Raw genomic sequence first — 16,616 nt, 5'->3', positions numbered from 1 at the left:
CCAGAATGATCCTAGGAAGAAGGTAGATCTGACTACAACCGGCAAGGACATGAGGCTAAGGATGAAGACCGTTGCTGTTGCAGAAAGGAACAATACTGATCATAAAGGAAAAGGAAAGATGACATAAGGTATCTTCCCCAGAAGCAATAACTTGAGAAGAAGACAACATAGAAGACCTCCAACCAATAAAAGGAAATTAAATGTTGCTTCGCACAAGACAAAGCAAGTGTGGGAGAAGAAGGGATTAGATGGAAGAACTGCAGAGTGTGTACAGTTGAGGATCCATCCCCAGAGAAGCAGAAATGGATATGTCAAACCGATAAGATCACCTCATGTTTTGCAAAACAAATTTGTAAGTAATAAGTCCTCCTTCTCCGGTTACTGTTTTATATGTAATGGATATGGCCATAAAGCAGAAGAATGTAGAAAGGTATCTAGGAGAAATAATTTAAGTTTCCATAGACATCATGCATATGGGCATTAAATTTCAAAGAGCAGAAACATTCATATCCCCTCTCCTGGTTATGCAAATGTTATATGTTATCAATGCAATGGATATGATCATAGAAGTCATGAATGTAGGAAAAAGAATTCTCAGTCCTACGGTAGTTAGTGGAACAATCATGCTTAGTATGGAAGCACTTATAGGGCATATGAGTAGAAAAGACCTACATGGAATAAGAGAAGTGTTCCTATACAATCAAGGAATCCATGGAGATCGGTAGCTAGCTACAATGACATAATCAGAAAAGGAGGAGCAAACTAGTATGTTAGAAGGTCCTTCAGTCATGTATTTGGTTTGAACACTGTTTGCTTCTACATCAATGCTTCCAGTCATGTGGCACAATTCGCTAGAGAAAGGACCAATTGGCATAAGAAAGTAAGACCTCATCCCAAGACTGAAAAATGGGAAGAAGAGTGAAGTCAAGTAGGTATGGAGGAAGAAGCAAGAAGATGAAACCATGGACCGACACTATGCATTCAATTCACAAGTGATTTCTCATCAGGCTTAAAAGGAGATACAGGACCATAGGAGGAGTTATACATTGACCATATCATTCACCTCCTCAGTGGAAGAGGATAAATGGAAGAACAGGTTGCTGTCGGAATAAAGGAAGGAAATGAGATGGTAAGTGTGTGTAGTTGTTGCCTTGGCTACACATCTACAAATGAGAGATGGATCATTGCTACATGTGTCAATGGATAGCTAATTTTTAATTGGGATCATAAACAATTGATACAAGAAGACAAGAGTTAGACAAAGATGCTCTGGTAGAGATGATGGACCGAGATAGGAAACCAATATGTGCAATATGTTACCGGTATGGATACTAACTGGTATTGTAGGTTATGAAAGTCAATAAGGTCTAGGATCATTGCAATAAATTGAGTTGCATGGATTGAAGTGATTATGTCTCAGGCGGTATTGGAAAAGACCTAAAAGACATATGTTGGTCCGGTAGTTGATCATGTATGCTTACATCTTTTTGGGCTAACCGGTTTGATATATGGCTTGATAGTGATGTTGTATGGCATTGTGTACATATAAAATCATGTCATAAGTTGTGGTGGATGTCATGGAGCTGAAAGATCATTAGATTGATCACATATGCACAACTCAATTGATATAAGGTGAAGGTTAAAGCTCCATTTTGGAACCTAACGGGCAAAGATGACCTAATATCTATGGCTCGGGGGGAGTTCATAGCCTTGTTTTCTAATTTGTATCAGAATTTCTAGACATAGGTGGAGTGAAAGTGTCTATGGTTGTATCGGCATGATTGATACTTTGGGATGTGCTCATCAATCCAGAGTTGTGAGGTATTTCAATGTCTATCCAATTTGTACTTTATTGAAATCACAACTGGACCACCAAGAGTGTTACTTGCAGTAAGGAAGAGTTACCTATATAGGGGAACATGCTTTTGGTATTAGAGAAGATACAATTAGTATCAGTTTCAGCTTCAACACTTGGTATTAGAAAATTGGGATCAGAATAACTTCTGCATATCAAGGGGAGATGATGTAGTCTGACCTGTAGGTAAGTTATATTCACTAACACATGTTCTTTCAATTGGTATCAGACTTGTATATGCATTAGGTATCTAGTTTGTATATACATTTGGTTGCTGAGAAATTGGTGTCAGTTAGTGTCTGAGACCTCCATCTCAAGTGTTGCGGTTTGAGAGGATGCAAAGTATGATGGTTAAAGGAGGAGAAGCATCTAGTAGAGAAAAAAAATTCTATGCACGGTAAACACAATGAAGAGAGAAACCTTGTCAGTGCCCTTTGCCATTGTTGTCAAAGGGGGAGAGACAATCTATAGTATGCCAGATAGTGGATACTATATGTGTGAGAATAAATAGCACACACAAAGGGGGAGAGAGAATATGTAGTATGTCGGATACTACATGTGTTAACATCAATGCCAAAGGGGGAGATTGTTGGCATTGTGTTGTCATTGATGTCAATTGGTATAGGATGGGAAGCGATATGGGAGATTCATGAGCAGTGTTGTCATTGATGCATATCAAAAATGGTGTCATTGATGTCATCTAGCATGATGATCATTGGAGTCACCGGTACACAAGTTAGTGTTGACTTTTGTTGAAGACATGTATTAGAGACCGATATTGGATAACAACCGGTACATGGTATGTTGGTAGTACATTGTTGCCAACCGGCAAGTGAGCAAGCAGGGTGAACTAATGCAAAAGTGCCAACCAGTATGTTGTTGGATGTGAAACAATAGGACTCTTACAAGATAAAGATGCAGTCACTAGATGATGAGAGAACTCACAGAGAGTGTGCCCAACTAGATCATATGTGCCTTTTTGAAGATATGCCTGCTCAGACAAGGAAGCCATATTGGTACATTGTTGGATGTAGATGACAAGGATCCACTCCCACTGGTAAGTGGAGGTTATCACCCATTATGCATGGAATGCATCTTAGTCCTCTGAGATAACATAGAAGAGTAGATGGCAACTAGGTTGAAGGCTCTCACTGGATGAACTAGTGAAACACTAAGTTGCCTTAGGTGCATGAAATCAGAGATGTACACCAGATCAGCAAGGGCAGACAAGATGAGTTGTCGGTACAGAGAAGGAAGGATAGGTTTTTCACTTTGACAAACAAGTTGATAGGAAAACCAGTCTACTGATGAAGAAGGAAAAGTTAAAGCAGTTGCAGATAGAGAGTGCAACTGGATTGAATATGGAGAAAGGTGTTGCCACAGATGCAGATAGATGGAGATTGTTGAAGGTTGATGAAATGGTAGCATCAAGGTGGTTACCAGTAAGTATATCCACCGATAAAGATGACAAGATGCAGAAGTGAAAGGATCCCATTTATTGAAGATGTGCATGAGATATCTTAGCAAGTGTGATGACTGGTAAGGGTGTCCAACCGGAAGAGAAACAAATTACAAGTTTGAAGGCATACCGGTTAGGGTAGAACCGACAGGGTTAGAGAACCGGTAGATGAACTTGGTTGTGTGTTTTGTCGATGATCTTGTTTGGACCGACATAAAAGAATTAGCAGAGGTAGATACTGACAAAGTTGACACGCAGGAGACATGTGTCATGCATACTATGTTTGGTGAGGTAGGTGGTGATTGGTCGACATTAAATTTGATAGTGTGAGTCACGGGTTGAGAGCAGAAGGGTGTGGCTCAAGATTGATCAGAGGACAAAGATCTGACTTAGTGGCTTCATGATCGAGGCCAGGTGTCCAGGTGCTGATTAGAGTAGGTGAAGCTATCTATGTGATCGCTTCATGATGTTTTGACAAGTACAGGTTACCGTGTTTGCTAAAAATAGAAAACGTGTTATGGACGCAACGTGATTGGCGGTGATAGGTGATCCATTGCAGGTGGTTGATCTCTGGAAGGAGATCTGATTGTATTTGGTTTGCCTCAAGGTTGATGAAGGAACCCTAGCATGCCAAAAGTTTGAATGTCAGTCAAGGCAGGAAAACTCATAGTATAAATATGCAGATTGAAGACTAGATTTGATGTTGGTGCATAAGAGAAAAAATTTGGTGAAGGGAGTAAAAACTAGAGAGTTAATCAGTCAAGTGTTGATCAACAATCATAGAGGAGACTGAGTATGTGAGAGAGAACTGGTTAGAAGATGTTGGCATTCTACACTCAATGAGAATGGTTGATGTTGTCATTGATGGCAACCAATCGGTAACAGGTTTCTACACAATCACTTGCAACATAGACATCATCTACAAGCACTAGCAGACACATTCACCAACATCCAAATTACATCGACAATGAAGTATATCGACACTTAGGTCGACATGAGACAAATTTTTACTTATGTGAATTATATTGTAATGCAATTAATTATTTGTAAGCCGACATGATGTATTTTAAAGATTCATATATGTATGAGATCTTATAGGTTATTTTTGATATATATCATAGAGAGGAAATTATGTAATGGTATTATGTAGAAGATAACGAAAAGATTTTGTAATAAGGAAGATAGGTTATGTGAGTGAATATCATTCACTGATAGGTTTTTGGTTAAGGTTTCTGATATAGCTTAAACCGGTACTGAATCAAGCATTGCAGATGCTAATTTGAGTAGTACATTACCTTGGATTTAATTATCCATTTTTGTAGTCAGTGAGACTCTTCTATTGAGAAGTGAGCTCTAGGTTGTTGGCCTTCCTACATGTGCAGGCCCCTGTTGTAAGTAATATTTATTCATATTGGCCAGTGAGTAAATATTGTGGGTCACAAATCCCACCGAGGTTTTTCCCTTACCGGGTTTCCTTGCCAAAATATCTTGTGTTATGGTGTGCATTTATGTTGTCTCTGTTATTTCTCTTTGTTTCACTATTGTTTTTTTACCAATACATTAATTTAAGTTACAAAGTTGTAAATAAGTTCAAATATTCCATTAACCGGTTAGACACTGATTCACCCCCCCCCCCCCCCTCTCAGTGTCTTTGGGATTGTCATTGCATCTAACAATTGGTATCATGTTGTTCAATGTAAAGTTCCTCTTCAAGATCACCATTCAAAAATGCATATTTTACATCTATCTGATATACTTTATAGTTCTTATGAGCTGCAAATGCAAGAAATAATCTAACTACCTCAATTATAGCTACCGGTGCAAAGGTTTCATTATAATCAATTCCCTCTTTCTATGAATATCCTTAACAAACTAATCTTGCTTTGTTCCTGATTACCTTACCATCTTCATTAAGTTTATTTCTGAATACCCATTTAGTTCCAACTACATTTTTGTCTTTAGGCCGGGGAACTAATGCCCATGTATTGTTCTTTTCAATTTGTTCTAATTCATCTTCCATTTATTTTATCCAATGTTCATCTTGACATGCTTCAATAATAGATGTTGGTTCAATTTGAGAAATTAAGCATACCTCTTCATTTGCCAGTCTTCCTCTTGTCATAACACCTTGATACTTATTCCCAATTATCTGATTTTTTGAGTGATTCAGTCTTACATACCTGGGTTTATTCACATGTTGTTTTTCTTCAGTCACTATGGAATTCTCTGATGATGCCGGTGTGACTGGATCCACATTCTGTACCGGTGCACTCTATATTGGTTCATTTATGATAATCTCAACTGTCGGCCTAGAATCTACAGACCTTGAATTTCCTCTAAAGTGTTCATCTATCTTCACATTAGCACTTTCAATGATCTTCTACAATCTTTTATTAAAACATCTATATGCCTTGCTCTTAGATGAATAACCAAGAAATATTACTTCATCACTTCTAGGATCAAATTTACCAACATACTCATCTCTCCTAATATAGAATTTTCTTCCAAATATTGTGAAGTATATGCTAAAACACTTCTTGATGCACCTAAGGTACCATATGAAGAAATTTTTGGTAGTGCTAGGACCATTGAGAGTGTTGTTTCGATGTAGAAGCAGAGAAAAAGAAGAGAAAAATTCATCCGAGATGCATCCAAGATGGCTAAGGAGGTTAAGGAAAATGTAATGAACTTGAGTGGTATATCTGCTAGTGAACTGGAAGGATTGGAATCGGTAGCTCATGTTTCACCAGTTGTCACTTCTTTGGATACAGATAGTGGAAAAGCAACCAAGTTCAAGAGAGTTGAAAGGAAGAAGAGGAAAAACCCACTGGTACCCTCTCCTTATCCCAAAAGGACTAGAACTTTAAGGAAGAAGCATTCGGTTGTAAGGGAGCATAAGAAGAAACAAACTAAGACACCGGATACCCTTACACCGGAGGAACTGATAAATGAAAGAACACAAGAAGGTAATCTCAGTAATGTGAGAAAACTGCATCATTCTTACAAAGATTCTAACAAGGAAACAATAGAGGCTAGTATTATTTTTCATCTAGACATCTATAAGAAGGTTTTGATTGAAGTTGTAGAAGATCTGCCAAATGATTTGTATCTAAGATTAGATGCTAAAAGAATGTTAGTAATGGAATTAGATAAAAAGTTAAAAGTTGAAGCATTATTGGCATGCACCCTGTAAATTCTAAAGAGGAAATTGATGAACTGATTTCTGAAGAAAACTGCTCAGTTTTTGTGAGTGGACACTGACGGGTTAGCCTAATGGCTAGGAGAGTAAAAGAAATTGTTGATGAAATTGCAGATAGTTGGGATATATTTTTTGTTGAAGAAGAAAAGAAAAATGAAAAGAGTAGACAAAAATTGGATAAGACTTTTACAAAGGTATATCAAAAGGACAAAGGTAAAGGTAAAATTGGTAGTGTACCTGCTATAAGGGTAACAGATAACCTTCCCCCACCAGCATAGGACACCCCACCAATAACTTTGGCAACACTGGTACATACAGGAAATCAACCGGATAAGGCAATTGGAGAAGTAACACATGATGACACTAACCTGGATTTTGAAATTATTTTCACTATAAATGTTGATACACAAGATTTTAATATTGTTTTGGATAAGGATACCTTAGAAGTTAAGGCAACCGATGATAAGAACAGTGAGATCTCGAGGTCACCGACACACACTGTTGACTCTCAGACACCGAGATATCGACAGAAGCTAAGAAACCGGAGACTGAGAAACCGACAGATGCAGAGGTACTTACATAGACTAAAAAACCAGTAGAAGCAAAAGTAATAGCATGGAGTGAGAAACTAGAAGATACTGTAAATAAAGAGGAAACAATTGATGGAAACAAGGAGGAAATTGTTAAGTCAATTGGTCAAAAATTAGTTGAAAGGAAAGTTATTACTGAACCGAGCACATCTACTACTGATTTCTGACCTACAAATGTGACTAATGTTCTTTTGGATTCAATTAAGAGGATAATAGATTGTAATGCCTTAGCATTTAAGGCTATTGACGACACATTACCTATTTTGAAGATGATTGCACCAACCTGTAGGATAGATCACATTGATGATTCTTTAGGTAAATTGGACGCATTATCCAAATTTATTGCTGAAAATGTTCTAACCATAGATAAGGTAAATGAGGAAACTATAAAGGAAAGAGTAGATAAAAAGAAAGGTGAATTATTTGGAGAAAACCATCAAAGACCGTAATGAGCACATTGACTCCTTATTACCGAGTACTAAATTCAACAATTTTGGAGTATAAGGATTTGTATAAAGAAGCTTGCAAGCCTCACCACCTGATTGAAGATATTGATGAGGAAATTAAGAAGACACAGAAGGAGATAGATGACAATGCAGATAATATGATAGGTTCTTTGGAACTTACCTTAGTTTTTTAACAGAAAATGGCAATTTATGAGGAAAAGTTAGAGAAACTTGAGAAAGAGAAAGCAAGGATAAGGTTAAAGGCCCGGGGGATGAAAAATAAGCTTGTTCCTAGATTGGACAATCTTATAACTCAGCGGGTTGAGCTATCAAAGGCAACAATTCAAGGAGAACTGTCACCAGAGCAACAGATGCACTATCTGACTGACATGATCTAGCAGGCATAAACCATTATTTCTGACAGTAACAAATTCATGCAGAGCCTAAATCTAATTTTGGCGGACATCTTTCAAATTGTAAGCAACCAGTTATAGGCCATGAGGTAGCATTTTTGTATTCTTTGATTCTTTTTGACATCCTTTGTCATTGATGTCAAAGGGGGAGTAGTATGGAGAAAAAATTATATAAAAAGAAAAAAATGCATAGAAGAAATCACTTGCTCAGGGGGAGCACACTTTTTTGGGATCAATTTTTGGACTTCATCTTTGGACAACAGCTTTTGGATTTTTCTCATGAGTGTTGCAATCAATGCCAAAGGGGGAGATTGTTGGTATTCTACACTCGATGAGAATGGTTGATGTTGTCATTGATGGCAACCAACCGATAACAGGTTTCTACACAATCACCGACAACATAGACATCATCTACAGGCACTGACAGATACATTCACCGGCATCCAGATGACACCGGCAATGAAGTATACTGGTACTCAAGCCGACATGAGACAAAGTTTTACTTATTTGAATTATATTGTAATGTAATTAATTATTTTTAAGCCGACATGATGTATTGTAAAGACTCATATATGTATGAGATCTTATAGGTCATTTTTGATATATAGCATAGAGAGGAAATTATGTAATGGTATTATGTAGAAGATAACAAAAAGATTTTGTAATAAGGAAGATAGGTTATGTGAGTGAATATCATTCACCGACAGGTTTTTGGTTAAGGTTTCTGACATAGCTTAAACTGGTACTGAATCAAGCATTGCAAATGCTAATTTGAGAAGTACATTATCTTGAATTTAATTATATATTTTTGTAGTCAGTGAGACTCTTCTATTGAGCAATGAGCTCTAGGCTGTTGACCTTCCTACATGTGTAGGCCCCTGTTGTAAGTAATATTTATTCATATTGGCCAGTGAGTAAATATTGTGGGTCACAAATCCCACCGAGGTTTTTCCCTTACCGGGTTTCCTCACCAAAATATCTTGTGTTATGGTGTGCATTTATGTTGGCTTTGTTATTTCTCTTTGTTGCACTATTGCTTGTTTACCGATACATTAATTTAAGTTACAAAGTTGTAAATAAGTTCAAATATTCCATTAACCGGTTAGACATTGATTCACTCCCCCCTCTTAGTATCTTTGGGACTGTCATTTCATCTAACAGAAGAGTCCAACTGGCAAGGGTAAGGTAATCAGTAGACTTTCATTGAGCCTGATAGTGAAGTGCACCAGTGGTGATTGAACCAGTAGAGAAGATTGTAGAGAAGAGAAGAGGAGTGAAAATCTATGAAGAACTGGTAAGATGAGAACCTATAGTGATTAGATAGCAGAGAATTGGAAGAGTGAAGAATACTGGTGGTGCTAGCAATAGTGTGTTAGAGAGCAGAGAACTGACAGAGAGCAAAGTACAGACAGAGAAGAGGTAGAGGCTGAATTGGTAAGGTTGCAGCAAAGAAGAAATATTGCAGAGGTTACAAAACTCATTTGTAACTAGGAGATTACTTTTGTATTTATTATATGATATTGTAATCACTGAGTTGGAGCTCAGTGCAGGGGTTGGTGCTCCTTGGGTTGGTACCCTAAAGCAGGGGTGGTGCTCCTTGGGTTGGTGCCTTAAATGTTGTAACCGAATATTTCATTGTGAGGCTGGATCGGAGTAGTAGTCTCCACTAGTATTTCTCACCAAGGTTTTCCACATGTTGGTTTTTCCTCATACATCCGGTGTTATATGATGTCCCTTTTGTGTATGGTTGCATTTGTGCCATCCTCTTATCTAATCGGTATGTGTGCTTTATGTTAGATTTGCTAACCGGTATATACACATAGAATAGAAAAGGGTAAAGGTTGGAAACCACTGATTCACCCCTCCCCCCTCTTAGTGGCATCTTGTTTTCAACATTACTCACATCCCCTTTGGCATAGAAAGTTGTGACTGGGATTTGGATTTCACTAATATTTTTCTTAAGTTCTACACAACAACCATGCTAGGTATTTTGCTTTCCCCAAATCATTTTTCCCTCTTCCCGCATTGTCTTTCCTTTTGATTTTTTGCCATTGAATCTTATCCCGCACCTTGTTAGCATGCCTACCTTTCCTGCACGGGATAAAATTCTTGTTCCATTCCTTTATTTCTTTTCCCACATGTCCCTTTCCGGTCCCTTCAGCTCATGCAGGATAAGAGTTATTCTTTTTGTTGTGCAGATTCTCTATTCCACACTCACTTCAACCTACCTCTAATACTCCACGCGATAAGGAATAACTATCCCATCGCATTAAGATCTTACCCCTTGCCCTTTCATGCTAACTCTACCTACTTTGTGGGATAATTTTTTTATCTCCTACTTCATTGGCTATCCCAACACCTTCTGTATAGGTTTTAGACCTTACGCAGAATAACGAGAGGCTTGAACTTCCTACTCCCTCATAGATCCCACACTGCCAAATAGTGTAGACCCAACACGTTGCGGGAAAAGAAATATATTTTAAAAATGTGAAGAGTCTTCCCTCATTGATTGACATACTCCTTCATTATGAATGAAGGCAGATGGGCCCCATCATCGCCTTCTTGATACTCGAATCATTTATTTAAATGATTTTCCAAACAATACCTAAAATGTTAAAATATTTTAACAACCCCCCCTTTTACTTTTCCTTGACCCACAATAGTAATATTGACAAATTCTTATTTTAATATTAAAATAAATCAAAAATTATAATTTCTCTTTGAATCCTTCTGAAATATTTTATATATTTCCCCATGTTGGCAATTTGGAGGAATTGATTATGTGTTGCATTGATGTTTGTCACTGATGTCAACACTAATTGTTTTGTTGTCTATTGGCTTCCGGTAGAGTGGTTGGATTATAATGTTGATCTGGAGATTTGTCTTCGGGTTTGGTCCGGCTATTGGAATTGGTTTGGATTGGTTATTCATGTTTCCTGATGTGTATAACATTTAGTTGGTTCAGGATTTGATAATCTGGATACTATCATATGTTCTAGTAAGCCTTTTGGTTACCAGTAAGGGTTCTACGGGTAGCGCTTTGATAAATATCTTTTGGTGAATCCAATAAGTGGTGTTGGTGTGGCTTCTAGAAGGTTATCAAGATGCTGATGGTTATCATGTTCATGTTCCAATTGATCGTGGTGTTTCATTTGTCTTATGGCGACCTATTTTGGGTCTAGTGTTATTCTGTCAAGTTATGGACCAGTTTATGTAACGTGTTGGTTGATGCTCCCGATGCATCATCAATTGGATTTATTTTTTGGTTTATGTTGTTTTGGTCTTAGGCCAACTTGGTTTATCATTGGTTTGTGGGATTATGCAATAGATCTATCATATTATCTTTTAGGTGGCCGACCTAATTGTTTAGGTCTCGGGTTGGTATAAATATGATGTAAGATCTCTTTGCAGATCATGGTATGTGGGATTAAGGTTATGGGATTATCTATGTGCGAATAAAGTTGTAATCATATGCAGAGGTTTTGGTATATCATAGGCAATCGAATTGGGTTTGTAAAAGAGGTTTAACATGTCCAATATTGAGCTTAACCAGAACTGTATTCATGAATAGGAGATGTTATTCTTGCAGTTCATTTATCTTTCCGGATTGTAGTATGGATTTATTTTGTAGTCAATGAGGCTCCTTTTGTGATGAGCAATGCGCTCTAGGCTATTGGCCTTTCTGCATATGTAGGCCTCTCTTATTGTAATCACATACTTGTTGCAGAAGTATTATCTAACTGTGAGTAGGCTTCCCACCGTGGTTTTTCCCTTTACCGGATTTTCCACGTACAAATTATGGTGTTATGTGTTATGTATGAATGGTAATTATTTTGTGATTTATGTTTATGCTTACTTGTTATATCTGCTATTCTAGTAAAATGTTTTGTGTTCTTAAATTTTTATAATTTGTTGACAAATGATTCACCCCCCCCTCTTAGTTGTCCACCGATTATCCTAACACCCCCAAATTTGAACTTTTTAATATTATGAAATTGACATGATTTAAATGTTGGCAATTAACACTCATTGGATTCATATGTTGTCATTGATGGAAACATGGAAACATGGTAACTTGGCAACAAGATTCATAAGGAAGCATACACCGGCACTAGGAGGCATTCATCGACAGACACCGACATTGGAGAATCAAGGGTTACACCACCACCGACACCGGTATCCAACACTTAAGTGAAGCCAACTTTAGTCTTGGACCTGAAGGAAGTTTTATTTGTAAAAACATTTTGTAATTATTGTATATGGCCAACATTGTAATGCATTGTAAGCCGACATAAGGAATATTGTTTGTGAAGGGTATATAGGTCAGTTTGTTAAGGTCATTATAAATATAGATGAAAAAGATTGTAATAAGGATACAAGAGACTGTGTAATGAAAAGTATATGTATGTAGATCATTTCTATGTGAATGTTATATCATGCAATGATCTGTGGATAGGTTGGAAAGCATTCTTGGAGGAGACGAGATACCGGTAGAAGTGTTCAGGGTTTATGAACTGGTACAGAGCATAACTATAACCAGAACTCTTTTTGGCATAACAGATGCATTTTGTGAGTTCATTATTACTATTTTATTTCAGCAGAAGCTTGTAGTTAGTGAGACTCTTTTGTGATGAGCAGTGTGCTCTAGGCAGTGTGCCTTCTTGCATGTGCAGGCCCCCATATTATGTAATATCTTTCATATGGCCAGTGAACTGATATTGTGGGGTCACAAATCCCACTGTGGTTTTTCCTCTTTGAGGTTTTCCGCATATAAATTATGTGTGTTATGGTGTTCATTTATGTGGATGGTTTATTTGCTTCAAGTTATATGTTTCTTCATTTACCGTTTTATATGTGTATGTTATTAAACGGTAAAATCACATCTCACTGGCAGGACACTGATTCACCCCCATCTCAATATTCTTAGATCCCAATAATTGATATGAGATCCTAGTTCCTCGGAAAAAGTTTAATAGCTTGAGGAAGATCCTAAAACTAGAATCATTGAACATGGCTATGGAGAAGCAACTTGAGATGGCTCTTGAGGATTTTGATGTTGAAAGGATGAAGAATTTAAAATTGCAAGATGAATTGAATTCTGCTAATTAATTCATCCCTATCCTACAAGAAAGGTTATCATCTGCTCAAGCCAAGAGAAAGGAACTTTTGCAAAACCAGGATGATGAAGAGAAAAATGCACTTAGGAACAATGTCAGAAACTGAGTCAAGCAAACATGCTCATGAAGAATGAAATACAAGACCTAACTATGAGGTTATCAAAAGATATTGAGGAGAGAAAGAAGAAGGAAGACAATCTTGTTATATCTCTGAAGAATAATTTTGATGAATGTGGCAGATTGACTCATGAGAATAATCTGTTGAGAATTGATTTGGTACACTCCTAGAATAATGAACAAGAGCTTGAAAGACAAATAACTACTCTGAGAGATGATCTGACTACTGCAAGTGAATATAAAGAAAAATTTAGGATTAGTGTTGCACAGTTGGATGACTTATTGAAAAGACAAAGGCAGAATGACGATTCTAGAGGACTTGGATTTGTACAAGGTGAAAGCTCTGGTACTGCAAATGAATATCAGACAACCGATATGCAAAACTCATCAGACTAGAGGAAACCGGTAAGGCAATCTAATGCTTATAAATTCAATGGTAGATGCCTTGTTTGTAATAAATTTGTGCATATGGCTAAGAAATGTAGAAATAGAGAAAATCAAAACTACAATTTTGTTCCCGGTCAATCCACAAATTGCAAGAAATATGGTCATAAATCAAAAGATTGTAAAATGAATGTTAAATGTCATGCATGTTGAAAGTTTGGTCATTTGGATAATCAATGTAGGTCAAGGAACGACACCGGATATGTTAAAGAAATTAAAAAGAACAATGTTACATGTTATGCATGCAACAAAAGAGGTCATAGTGCTAAGTATTGCAGAAGCAAGACTCAACCGGTTAGCAATGAGAAAGGAAAGTAGATGGTGGATGAAATACAAAAAGATCACACCAAGAGATGGGTTAGAAAGTCTGAAGAACCAAGTGGAGATGGATCTATACCGGTAACTCCATCGGTAGAATAGAGCATTCCTGCACCGGCAAGAAATTCCACCGGTAACTGAGGCATACGCCTTAGGGGTTGGAAAATCTATTGCAAATATTGTATTCCCTGGAGGAGATCTGAAAGAGATCTGGAGATTTGTCTTAATCATTGATGAAGGTTTACCCGGCATAATACTTTGAAACCAACATCCAATAGGGTACATCACGAAGCATTTATGACAGTGAAGGATTAGGGTTTACTAGTTGATAAAAGGGGGAAAGTGAATTCATTTTCACTCACCCAACATTCAAGCAATCCAGAGCAAAGTAAAGGTGAATCTCAGGCGATTAAGAGCGAGAAAAGGCATTCTGAGAGAATTTTCAGCAATCATTAGAGAAGCAATCAAATCTTCACACCGACGATCATTTTCAGGTATTCCTTCGAAATGGCATCCGAATCATCTGCTCCTACTTTCATTGCAAATCCCACCTTTGTTGAAGTTAAGGATTGGCTAAGGCCCGTTTTTAAGGAAGTTCCCTAGATAGCTAAGAAAGAAGACTCTACGGGTGCATTCTCTAGGGTTCTCGACAGCGTGATGTATGTTGAAGATGTAAGGGCATATATTCACTATACCTTGGAGGATCTAGTTACATAATAGATAAAGGGCATGTATCAATCTGTGAAACTAGGAAGCTCCGAAACAATCAAGATGGAATATAAGATCATTGAGGATCTAGGGTTAACTGATATCCTATACATACCAGAATTCAAAGATGAGGTGATCAGATATGTTCTGAGCAGGGTTCACAATGAGTCCATCTAGTTGGATCGGCCCTACATGATCACAAAGGAAGAAATTCAAGCAGTCACTGGATTACCCAAAGTCAGACAAGAACTTGGCAAGAATATTTCCACCACTGCGGTTGAGAAGCTCATCGATGCAACCCATGATGGAAGATCTATGAGGGTTAGCACAATCAAAGACACTGATGTGAAATTTGTCAGCATGATAATCGGCTATAAGGTAACTCAATCTAGTCGATTGAACTCTATTGCTAGTTCATGCATCCATGCTTCTTATCAGATGTTAAAGAATAATGAGAATTATTATTTATGTGAATGGATGAGAAGTGAACTAATGCTCAATCTTGGAAAGATCAAGAGTGTTAAGAAAGGAACTTTTAGGTTTGGAAATCTCATTGTTTGTTTAATGCTTTACTTCATAAATGAGCTACCCAGTCTAGGGAAGAAGAATTGGGCTCATGACATACCAATAGGTATGCAAATCAAGGAATAAATCACTGATCTTGGTACTGACAGGGATGAAAAGCTTTGGGGATATTTCAAAACATTTCAGGAAAATATGAGACAGAGGGAAAGAATATCAAAGCACATTATGGAGAAGTACTCCACTGATATCTGTTTTATGGAGAAAACTAATGAAACTCTTATGGAGGCAGTAGAACCTAGGACCATATGGGTCATTGAGCTTGAATATGAAGTTGATGATAGCATTTTTGAACTTTATGCAAAAATTTTGCTTGAAGCTCCATTGGATGATAGGACAGAACACTTCGGTACTGCTAAAGAAAAGGCTCTTGAAGTCAAAATTGGCTTTGACAAGAAAAGAAGAGAGAAGAAAATTGATAAGATGTCTACATTTGTATATAATGTAATCCATAAGATAGACACTCAATTGGGTTCTAGATCCAAACCAGCAAAGGAACCGATAATGGTTAGTGCTCAGGAGGCAAAAAGGCCTAAAAATTTCATTTCTTCTGTCACTTCTGACTCTGATCTAGAGGATAATGAACCTCTAGCATTCAGAAGGGAACAAAGAAAGAAAGTTGAGCAGTCTCTAGTAGAGGAGAAGAAGGTGGAGCCAAGGAGGAAGCTTGTGAGAACATTAACAAAACCTACTACACCCCCACTTCGGCAAGGAAACCTATTCAGAAGAGGAAACCAATCACATCCACTCCAAAAACCCACAAAAAGAAGAAGAAGAGTGATGATGCTACTGAATCTAATAAGGCTATAATGATTTGTGCTGAATTGATTGATGAAGTAACCAAGGATGGAATTTTGAAGAATGTATCCATTTATTATGAAGATTTAGAGGATAATAAGCAACATGAGATTGAAGAGGCAATTTTGTTACACATAGATATATATAAGAAAGTCGTGATGCAGTCAAGAGGGATAGAGAAATTAAGGAAGTAGAACTTTTGGGTATATGTGGTTCAATAAAAAATGAGGAAATGAAACGATGCATTGATGTTCCAAACAAAACAGTTTTTAGTAGTAAACCCCGACAAATAAGTCTAATGATGGGCAGGGTAAATGAGGTAGTAAATGAGACCAAAGATGGTTGGACCAAATTCTTCCAAAAGAATCCTGATTTTCTCACCTCCCAAGAAGAATTTGTAAAAGAAACAACTTCCACCATCCCAAACAGATCTAAAGGGAAAGGTATTTTGGGTAGTTCAGCTCCAATTTTGAATAAACCGGCAGTAACTATAAGTATACAGACACCACCGACAGTAAAGGAGAGTGTACAATCAATACCGACAGAGATAACTTTTGAATAAGATAATAT

The sequence above is a fragment of the Cryptomeria japonica genome, chromosome 9 (genome assembly GCF_030272615.1).
Source record: "Cryptomeria japonica chromosome 9, Sugi_1.0, whole genome shotgun sequence".
In the NCBI taxonomy this organism is placed as follows: domain Eukaryota; kingdom Viridiplantae; phylum Streptophyta; class Pinopsida; order Cupressales; family Cupressaceae; genus Cryptomeria; species Cryptomeria japonica.
The sequence above is the reverse complement of the archived record's forward strand: the minus strand, read 5'-3'. Positions refer to the sequence as shown.